An 11,598-nucleotide genomic window follows, 5' to 3' on the forward strand; every position below is an offset into this window, starting at 1 on the left:
AAATATTTCATTTTAACAGAAACATTACCTAAGTTAACGAATTTCTTTAGTAAAAAGACAGGTGCTGCTGATAGAATATGTACTGTATGTGCAGCCCATGTATCTGATGCTGTCTGGCCAAAAATAGTATGGCATGTCATGCTCTTTTTGGCCAGACAGCATCCGATACATTGGCTACATATAGTAAGATGGGGGTGTTTTGCTCACTCGGATGTTTGGATACTGGAATTATTGTGGATGAACATGCGAAGGTAACCTACTTTTGAAGTGATGGGTTTGACAATCAGATGAAAACTGATTGTGTTCATGGCACATTAAGAGGTGGGGGGGGGGGGGCTCAGACTGGTCTCTGCCTGGGGCCCCTGGTAATAGGTCAAAGTATGATAAAACAAATGATCCAAGTTCACACAAACTATGCAAACACACGCTCAGTTTTATACCTTCTCCCTCAAACTCAATGACCCAATGAATTTATAACATGGACTAAACACTGCGCCCTGAAACACTTGTCTTTAGAAGACACTCCTTCCTCACCAAGGTGAGAAAAATAGGCAGGTTGTCATTTACTGGGATGAGTCTTGTCCTGGAGGCAGAACTGAGCGATTTCCGCTAGATGGGCCAGCTGCAAAGTCAAAATTGGCTATATTGTAAAAATTAATGAAAACAAAACTGTGCTTTTTGTTCTTAATTTAAGGTTGGGGTAAAGGTTAGGCTTAAGGTTAGGGTTAGGTTTAAAATCAGGTGTTATGACTTTGTGGCTGTGCCAGCTAGTAAACATTCTGCAGAGCTGCCTCCTGAACAAGATTCATGACGAAAAATGCTAACCTGCGAAAAATAGGTGAAACATAAGCATTACATTTATAAGCCACTGATTTACAAGCCCTGTTTGGCACACCATCTATTCAAAAGCAAGAGTTCTAGAATATTGGAGTGAAGTGGAGTTTTATAATGTATTGTGAACAGTTGAAATAAACATGATATAAGTATCAATTACATGAACATTCTTCCAAATAGTATTCCACCTGTTCATCCACCACGGAGGAGATTTGTTGTGAATGGAAACGTCCGTTCTTTTAATTCTAATGCTGTAACTTAGACTTTCTGTGTGTGATGACTGCTGGTGTCCATTTTTGGTCTAATTGACCCCATGACCCCTCTTTGCCCCTGCACACACATACAGTGAGTCACCACTGCCTAATGGGTTGTTTACTTTCAGAGGAGAGAGGTTGCGTGTCGCAGGCTTGACTGTTCTCTGTGGCCACTGTATTCTCCTCTGTGCTTTTTCCACATTATTAACTCAGGGTAATCGGCCTGCCTCTATGGCCCTACCCTGCAGCACTGAGAGAGAGAGAGAGAGAGAGAGAGAGAGAGAACATTATGATGTACAGAGGGCCAGTTTCAGTTCAGACTAGTCGCATGTTTAACTCATTAGTGACTGCTGCCAACAGGCCATGATGTGGATAGGATCCATATCTGCTGTATCCTTTCAATTGATCACAGTCAGAGTCAGTCAGCTCTCGTCCCTTAATGGCTACTGCATTGTCTTATGTCAGATAGTGAAATTCTTAGTCAAAGGACTAGTGTCACATAGGAGTGAAGCCACCTGTTGAAAGACAATGTGGCTACTGAGAATAGAGGGAGAGAAGTAGGGAAGGAAGGAAGTCATGGCTTCACCTTCAGCTCGTCTGTGTCAGAATGTGATTGGTTGAGAGCATGTGACCAAGGCAGGAAGTGTTTCCCCGGCAGCAGGAAGTAACAGTGTGGTCAGAACATCACAGCCGTCCAGCCATGAGGGTTTTACTGTAACATTACTAACAATGGTGCCCAGGGCCGGCCCACCCATTAGGCAGGATTAGGCCGACGCCTAGAGCGGCAGATTGAGAGTGGCATTTTCCGAGCTAAACTGACCAAGACTCACCTCTAACACCTCACATAATTCTGCCCCAAAACAATGAATACTTCTCTCACCCAGTAGCATATGGGCTATTAAGGTGAGCGCTGATGGCGTCCCATGATAAGCAGTGCCCACTTTGCCAAAGGCAAGGGCACAAAATATGTATCTTGTCCATGCCCGGTATGCCTCTCCAAGGTGCCATGACCTCCTTCCTTCCTTCCCTACTTCTCTCCCTCTATTCTCAGTAACCACATTGTCTTTCAACAGGCCGTGGCTTGCTATATAAAGCAGGCAGACAGGCATCGAAGCATTCAGTTACTGTTCGATTGAACGTTAGAATGGGCAAAACAAGTGTGCTAAGTGACTTTGAGCGTGGTATGATCATCGGTGTCAGGCGCACCGCTTCCCTCCTGGGCTTTTGACGCACAACAGTGTCTAGGGGTTCCCGAGAATGGTGCGACAAACAAAAAACATCCAGTCAGCGGGAGTCCTGTGGGTGAAAACAGCTCATTGATGAGAGAGGTCGAAGGTGAATGGCAAGAATTGTGCAAGCTAACAGGTGGGCCACAAACAGACAAATAACGGCGCAGTACAACAGTGGTGTGCAGAACGGCATTTCGGAACGCACAACTTGTCGGTCCTTGTCACGGATGGGCTATTGCAGGAGACAACCACACCAGGTTCCACTCCTATCAGCTAAAAACAAGAAGAAGCATCTCCAGTGTGTACGTGATCACTAACACTGGACAATTGAAGAGTGGAAAAACATTGCCTGGTCTGACGAATCCCAGTCAATGGTACAGGCTGGTGGCGGTGGTGTACTGCCATCCAATCTGCAGCAACTGTGTGATGCCATCGCGTCAGCATGGACCAACATCCCTGTGGAACATTTCCGACTTGTAGAATCCATGCCCAGAAGAATTCAGGCTGTTCTGGAGGCAAAGGGAGGTCATGCCTGGTAGTAGATGAGTGTACCTAATAAACTGGCCGATGAATGTAAATCATGTAGCAGATATAGCATATGGTAGAAAGAGTAGGCCTATGTGGCCTTTTCTGTAGCCTACAGGGCAACCAAATGTATGACAATGTCATGAGATAGACAATTGTTACATCATTTGTTTCCGATCAAATAGCCTAAATGGCACGCTATCAATTAAACATTTGCATCTTTGTAAATATGAATTAACATGTTAACAAACACACCATATCCTAAAAACAGGACAGGTTAAAGTAAAATGGACAATAGCTTATGGAATGAAATGAGGCTACTCATGACTGCTGTCTGTCAAGGAGTTTCACTCAGTGGGCTAAATTGTCATGGCTAATTAGCCATTTCAAGTTTGTAGGCTTTATCATCAATTTCTGAGCTGATCATGGTGAAGAAGAAAATAACAACTGCATTTTCCAAGATAACGTGAGGCATGATAAACTTGGGTAGGCCTATAGCTGACACACACACTGAGTCACCACTGCCTAGTTGTTTACTTTCAGAGGAGAGAGGTTGCGTGTCGCAGGCTTATAGCTGACATAGGCGGCGTGACGAGTGAGTTTCAAGTTTGGGGAAGCTAAGAATTTATTCTACCATTTCTACCAGTTATGATTTTCATATTTGCATTTTCATGGAAAAGTTTCATTAAAAAAAATTGGTTTTTCTTTCTCAAACTCGTTGTCAGGTGGTTAATAATACAAATCTGAATGAAAATGATAAAAATCTAAAAGTTAAAATTCAACTAATGCGAGAGCACCAGCCTCTGCCTTATAGATAGGTCTACACCACGAGCCATTGGCGGCTAAAGAAATTAGCGCATGGAACTCAGAGATAGCCTATAGGCCAAATTGGCCAATGCAGCTGTAGGCCTATAACTTCCATTGTCAACTAAGTAAAAATACATAAAGCTGACAAATAAAAACAGTAGAAAATATCCTGATGAAAATTCAGGTTCTTTCAATCACATTCATCTATCTACTCCGCCTGTCTGCCTCCCTTTCTATCTGTCTTGACTTGAGCTATTGCTAGTGAAGTGCAACTTTGTATCAAATCAATCAACTGGCTAGTGAACTTGCAACATTGTCTCAACTAGCCTATTCTGAGCCCTCAGAGTTTCCATGCCAGTGAGCTCAGGACAGACCTCTGTTTTTTCACAAGGGAAAAGTGTTCAGGCATTTTATGATGTTTTAACTGGATATATGGGATCCTCAGAGCATGACATTTTGCTCTTTCACACTGAGGCTTGGTGATTATCGAGGGGGAGAGTGTTGGAAAGATTTTTAAAATACTGTGAGGAACTATTAGCCTATCATTCGCAATGGATGTAAAAAAAGAAAAGAAAAAAAAGACTGTGTGAGATGAAGAAAAAAGGACTGACAAGCTCAGCTTATTATTAGTGGTGGTCAGAAATCAGACATCCCTTTCCTACATTTGCGCGCAGCAGGCCAGGTAGCCTACTTTATGCGTGCTCAGGCGTACGCATTCTGTCATCATTAACAGGACAGAGAATCAAACCAGACACAAAACTCATAGGGCCTAAATGATGGTATGAAATAAACCAAAACTTGGTTCTCACAAGTGTAGCAGGTTATGAACTCTGCAAACAATATTTCCACTCCGAGAATGAGAATGGTAATTGACTGTGATTAATACATGCATTTACAGAAATACATGCATTTTTTAAAAGAAGTTAAGTCATGCTCTCTGGTGAAGTATTTTGAATGATTTTATTTATTTCTGTAAAGACAGGAGCAATTATATAATGTTGGCAAATATATTTACATTGACTTTAGGACACACTGCCTATGGTAGGCAGCTGATATTCAGAGCTTGAATAGCCAAAATGAATTGTCTTAAGTCTTTGTCAGGTATCAGAACTCTAAAGCCAGTGCAACTGCCTGTTTTACAAACCATATGGATAGGCATTCATAAAAGTGGATTGCGACCGACAATGTATAGCCTAGGCTACTATTCTACTTTGCAGGGATGGGAGGAGGGCAAAAAAAAAATTGTTTCACCTAGGGCGGCATATTGGCCAGGACAGGGCCTGCATTGGTGCCCATCCCAGATCTGCAGCTACATGAGAAGAATTACTTTGTTTCACCTATTTGTTGTTTTTCATATTCTGTGCTGTCTGTGGATATCTGAGTATTTTGGTCTCATCTGTTCCTGGGTCTTTAAACTTTCATCTTAACCTTGTCTTCTGCCTGACAAAGGATTTCTGACTGAAATGCATTGGTCTTTAGTAATACTGTATTTAGTAGTACTATCTACATGCATTTTTATTGAATTCCCATTGTCCTCCGGGAGTGGCTGAACATTTTCTGTACAGTCAGTTTGTTCCTGGCTCTTTGAAAAGGTCATATTTGACCAGAATGTCAAATAGACATGTTGCATCATGTTTTAACAGTGAAATAATAAACCCATCTCTGGGGAATTTCCTGATAGAATTCTGAGACAGTGAGCTGTCTGGGTAAAGTAGATTATGACTAGACTACTGTCTATAGACTGCAGGGACAATACCCTTCACATACATACCATCATATATATACGCAGAACTATTTAATCACAATTTGCACCGTAAAACATCCCACCTGAGTTGGCTATGGCACATACAGTATGGGATCTGCTTGATCAGATTAACCTTTACCATAGATTCCATCTCTGTGGTCTAAACTAACAGGAAAAGCTAAAGCAGCAGCTCCTCCCTCTGTGTCCTGTCCTGTCCTCTACCTGCCCTGGGTTTACATCTGCCAGGTACATGGCAGCCCATGCCTTTTCCTGAAACATAGGTCAGATACAGAAATACGGGCCAGTCACTACTCATCCTATAGTTATGCAACAAAACGTGTTCTATATATTCCCTGAGGGTATACAGAAGAGAGCTCATTTTGAGTGAGGGCAGAGTGTGTCCTCATCCACTAAGGTTAAGGGTCACGCCCCTCCTCCCCCTAGGCCCAACCCCCTAATGGTCATCTATGATTCTGTTTGCTTGACGGTATAAAGATTAATGGTTATGAGATGCAAACAGGAAGTTATTCACTCACACACACACACACACACACACACATAGAGGTGTGGTGGTTAATGGGTGAGGTTCCTTGTTACTCTCTAACATGTTACATGATGCAGGTTGATAAGCTGCATAATTTCTTGTCAGTGAGTTTGGTGTGAATGAGTGATGACGTCCACTGTAAATGTTTCATCACTATAGTCACTGTATTTGTCTCTGACATAACCCTAACGTACATTTCTGACATAACCACTTTCCAAGTTTCCATCTTGACTAACTGACTGGCTGGCTGACTGACTGGCTGGCTGACTGATTTGTAGATCCATCAGCTACTGTACTGTGCTCTGTATGTGGTTGGTGATGAAGTGTCATGGGTTGCTTGAAATTGTGCTGTTTTATGTTAACTCGTTTTTAAGTAGTGTTCAGATTTGAATGACTGTACATTTTTACCAGGATAATAAAATAAATCTATCTTATTAAGTGATTTCTTTTAACGAAGTTACAGTGAAGCACAGTCCTACCTCATCAAAACTTTGAAAGAGCACAAGCAAGTATATTCAGCCAGATCGTGCAGTGTGAGACAAAAAAGTAAAGATCCACAAACCTGACGGTTGAAGTTGCTTGTTTGGGCCTCTCTACTTTTAAAGGAGGTAGTGTAGGGGAGGGGGGGCTGGTCAGTGGACAGCTATTCACCCAGGCCCAAGGGAAGGTTCCAAATCTCCCCTGACATTCTTCTGGGCTCAAAGAAACGCAGGGACAGAACTGGCACAGAACTGGCACAGACTGCCCTACGGTTGCTACGGAGAAGCGCTTTCCTGAAGCGTTGCCAGGGTGAATGTTGTTTTTTGTCCCATTGCCACCTCACTTCCTGTTGGAGAAAATGGAGGAGGCAAAAGAAGGAAGATAATCATTAACCCTCTGAGTCTCACCATCCACTTTGGTTACCTATTTCTGTCCTCTTTGGCAGCAAATGTCATTCTATTTAGCTATACTAAAACAAACATCTATACACCAGTGTAAGCGGGCAGACAGAGGGATGGCGCAAGTTTTTGTGTAACGGAGGCTTCCAAGAAAGAAGAAAAACCCTGCATACCTCCAGTAGTTGTATTGACTGGTTAACAGACTGACCCGGGTCAGATCTTTCCATATTCTCTGTGTCTGTTCGGAGAGCTTACACTATAACCATGACACTGTGGTGTCAAGACATGTCCTCAATCCACCGGGCCTGTGGCTGATAGACCAGTGAGCAACAGTGACGCAATTACAGGATGCCCCATAGAAATATAATCACTAGATAGTAATTAATAGAACAGTAATTATATTTATATTAGAGGCCCACAGACTTCACATGACCCAAGTTTGCTGGGAATCCAGACAGAGACAACTTTCTGGCAATGAATTTGTTAACATGTGATGTTTCCTGTACATTTCAGTGTCTTCTTTCTCTTGCTGCTGAACAAATGGCTTATATTTGCCAATACAGTCAGATCTACTCTACTTTACTCTACCCTACACCCAACATCCCAATTCCTTTAGCGCTCAGAATTTCAAGAAAGGTGTCTGATGAAAGCTCAGAAATGGGAGAATGTGACCATAATTCTAGTATGAAAGAAATGCTCTAAATCCAAAGCTGAATCCTCTTAAATGTGCAGATTAAGGGCAACCCTGTGAGTTTCCATATTCTCTGCATTCCTGCAAGGGACTCAAATGTGTGTCAGGTAGGCCTATCAGGCCCCCTATATGCCTTAATACATTCCTAATGGAAATCTACTTGACTGACTGAAGTCTACAGACGAACATTCGCCCCGGATACACCCACACCATTGATTGACCCACACGTTGAAGTTTAATTGTGAGAGACACCGCACTGGGCATACACTGGTTGAATCAATGTTGTTTCTACATTATTTCAACAAAATTACATTCAACCAATGTAGAATAGACGTTGAATTGACGTATGTCCCAGTGGGACACCAATTTTAGAATAATGTCATAACTCAGAACTGCCACATAACGTGTGTGTGTGTGTGTCTTGCCAGTCGGCCGGTCTCTGCATCCTCTCCCACTGCTCTCAGGTCAGTTCAGCATGTCTAGACTCACTGACCCCCTCCTCTGCCCCTCTGCCTCTGTCCCTCTCTCACCTCAGACACACCCTAGATTCCGATTAGGCATTGTGATTTTTCTGGTTTTAACAGATATGGGCACAGCTAGTCTTTTTGACAGGGTTGTCTCGTACAGCACTATCATTGTGAGAGAGGTCACACAACCCCCCTTCACAGAGTCAATTAGTCAGCCCCAGCTAGCACTTGCACACCACAATAGAAACAGGCTCCTTACAGAGCACAGCACACCTGGACAACACATACAACAGACTCACTATGGGCAACAGGATCAGCTATCTTCTGAGGACACACAACTGTGTTAACCTGTGTGACGTGGAGCAAGTAATGCAAGGGACATTTCTGCACAAGCAGACAAAGCTCTCTCTCTCTCTCTCTCCTCTCTCTCTCTCTCTCCTCTCTCTCTCTCCTCTCTCTCTCTCTCTCTCTCCTCTCTCTCTCTCTCTCCTCTCTCTCTCTCTCTCTCTCTCTCTCTCTCTCTCTCCTCTCTCTCTCTCTCTCTCTCTCTCTCTCTCTCTCTCTCTCTCTCTCCTCTCTCTCTCTCTCTCTCTCTCTCTCTCTCTCTCTCTCTCTCTCTCTCTCTCTCTCTCTCCTCTCTCTCTCTCTCTCTCTCTCTCTCTCTCTCTCTCTCTCTCTCTCTCCTCTCTCTCTCTCTCTCTCTCTCTCTCTCTCTCTCTCTCTCTCTCTCTCTCTCTCTCTCTCTCTCTCTCTCTCTCTCTCTCTCTCTCTCTCTCTTCTCTCTCTCTCTCTCTCTCTCTCTCTCTCTCTCTCTCTCTCTCTCTCTCTCTCTCTCTCTCTCTCTCTCTCTCTCTCTCTCTCTCTCTCTCTCTCTCTACAGAGGGCACATCTAGCCTGGCAGTGGTAATTGACATGTGGCATGATGACATCACATCGATGTGTCCCCAAGCAGCTACCACCCAAACCACAGAGAGAGACATCCTGCTCCTGTTTATCTAGTGCAGGGATGGGCAACTTTGATGGGGGTGGGGGCCACAAAAAAAACTCATCATGAGGGGCTGCAGTTGCTCACGGGTCTGCGTACCCACATTTTAGTAGCCCCCCTCTTGACAGCGGAGACAACATTTTACATTTTAGAGTAAATTTTTTGCAATTCTACACATTTTGCCATGGGATGTAGAGACAATGTTGCAATTTTAAAGTAAGCTTGCTGCAATTCTACACATTTTGCCATGGGATGTAGAGACAATGTTGCAATTTTAAAGTAAGCTTGCTGCAATTCTACACATTTTGCCATGGGGCACAGAGAAGATTTAGCAATTTCCTAAACTAATTTCATGCAATTCTACTCATTTTGCCATGGGGTGGAGAGGGTAAGGTGCTGTTTAACAAGTGTTAAACAAATCAAAATATTTTGACAGCTTTGCACACTAATGAAGGGAAATCTTAACGCTACAGCATACAATGACATTCTAGACGATTCTGTGCTTCCAACTTTGTGGCAACAGTTTGGGCAAGGCCCTTTCCTGTTTCAGCATGACAATGCACCCGTGCACAAAGCGAGGGTCCATACAGAAATGGTTTGTTGAGATTGGTGTGGAAGAACTTGACTGGCCTGCACAGAGCCCTGACCTCAACCCCATTGAACACCTTTGGGATGAATTGGAACGCCGACTGCAAGCCAGGCCTAATCACCCAACATCAGTGCCTGACCTCACTAATGCTCTTGTGGCTAAATGGAAGCAAGTTCCCGCAGCAATGTTCCAACATCTAGTGGAAAGCCTTCCCAGAAGAGTGAGGCTGTTATAGCAGCAAAGGGCGGACCAACTCCATATTATGCTATATACTTTTTGTGGGGGAAATTGATCCGAGGGCCTTCAAAAGGGGGGCCGCCAGTTGCCTATCCCTTATCTAGTCTTTTAAAATGCATGCACACAACGCAGAGGTGTGGTGTTAATCCTATTCATGCACGTGTACACACACACACTCCCCAAACAGGCTCTACATGTGAGCTAAACACTTCATTAGACTTGTGTTATTTGGTGCCAGTCACCGTCATTCCAGGAGATAGTTTGACGTGTGTGGTGTACACTGAGGCTTACAGGCTGCCAGGCAGCACCAGCAGCACCAGAGGCCTGAGATGTTGTGATAAATAATAACCTTTCCTCCATCATTCCTGCTGCTACTAAGCCCCCTGATCCCTGTGGTGCTACTAGTTTGGGGAACTCATTAGCTGGGCTCCCCTAGGTAGGGCGAGAGGCAGGGAAGAAGGGGGGAAGGAGGGTCGGGGAGGCAGGTACTGTATGGTCTGCCTCTATGTCCTCTCTATTTCCTTCTCTCTCTCTCTCTCTCTCTCTGTCTCTCTCCCTATTGCTCTCCTGAATTTGGTTTCCCATTCTCAACTTGTTTATACAGCACTCAAACCCTACCCATGGGATTACATACTGTCTACTACACAGAAAAATGTATTCACTGTCTTCAGTCAGTTTGGGGCAACTCTTACCTTTGCTTTCCAAATGTTTTAGCACTATGCTTCACCTTTTAAAGGAAAACTCCACCCCAAAACTATATTTTGGTATTTGTTGCAGTAGTCCATTGTTGACATAGTCCCAAAATGTTTTGCTTGTCAGCACTCAAGTTTTCCGAGATATGTAACTTTCAAAATACAGAAATCATCCCTGTATGATGCATTTTGCCTCATATAATGCAAAACGCAGCATCATATGATGCAAAATGTATCATAAGGGGATGATTTCTGTATTTTGAAACTCAGACATAATTTACAAACAAAGCCTTCGTGAATTGGACCATTTTCCTGTCCTGCTAAGCATTCAAAATGTAACAAGTACTTTTGTGTGTCAGAGAAAATGTATGGAGTAAAAAAATACATTATTTTCTTTAGGATGTAGTGAAGTAATAGTAAAAGTTGTCAAAAATATAAATAGTAAAGAAAGGTACAGATACCTAAAAAAATGACTTAAGTAGTACTTTAAATTATTTGGACTTAAGTACTTTACGCCACTGCGCAATACTGTAGCTAACACTTTATGTAATTCTTGTTACATCTCCATCCTGGTACAACCCCAACTTCAATAGAAAAACCAGTCAGTTAGCAAACAACAGGAAACAGCACTGGGCCCATGCCTGCCATTGTGAAAATACAGAGCTAACACCTATATGGGCTTTAGCCCAGTGGGTAAATGTAATCTTGAGTGAAACAGAGACCCATGATCAATACCCAGTCCGTCCAGTTCACTTTCACATAGGTGAAAACTGGTCACATTGGTGCCTTGACCTGAGTCACATAGTTGATGTCTAGCCTATCAGTTGCTGAGGTCAAATTATAGCTGATGTAATTCTGTGAATGCCTAAGCTTTAGCTCACTTTGTTAACAAGGTGTTGGAAAACACAGATGACCTGGGCTCAATACCATTTCCCCAGTGCTAGTCTATGATCTCTACTAGTGTACTATAAGGCTATTCGAATATCATCCTCATCCTGCATTGTTTATGTGTACTTCTGAATGAGCATGGTGGGGTGATGACCAATCCAGTTATATAAGGATGTGTTGGTGAATGGGTTACCTGAAAGTCCACTTCAGTTACAATGAATAATCCAGTCTATA

This window comes from Coregonus lavaretus, assembly GCF_964263955.1.
Source record: "Coregonus lavaretus genome assembly, contig: HAP1_SCAFFOLD_3150, whole genome shotgun sequence".
Classification (NCBI taxonomy): domain Eukaryota; kingdom Metazoa; phylum Chordata; class Actinopteri; order Salmoniformes; family Salmonidae; genus Coregonus; species Coregonus lavaretus.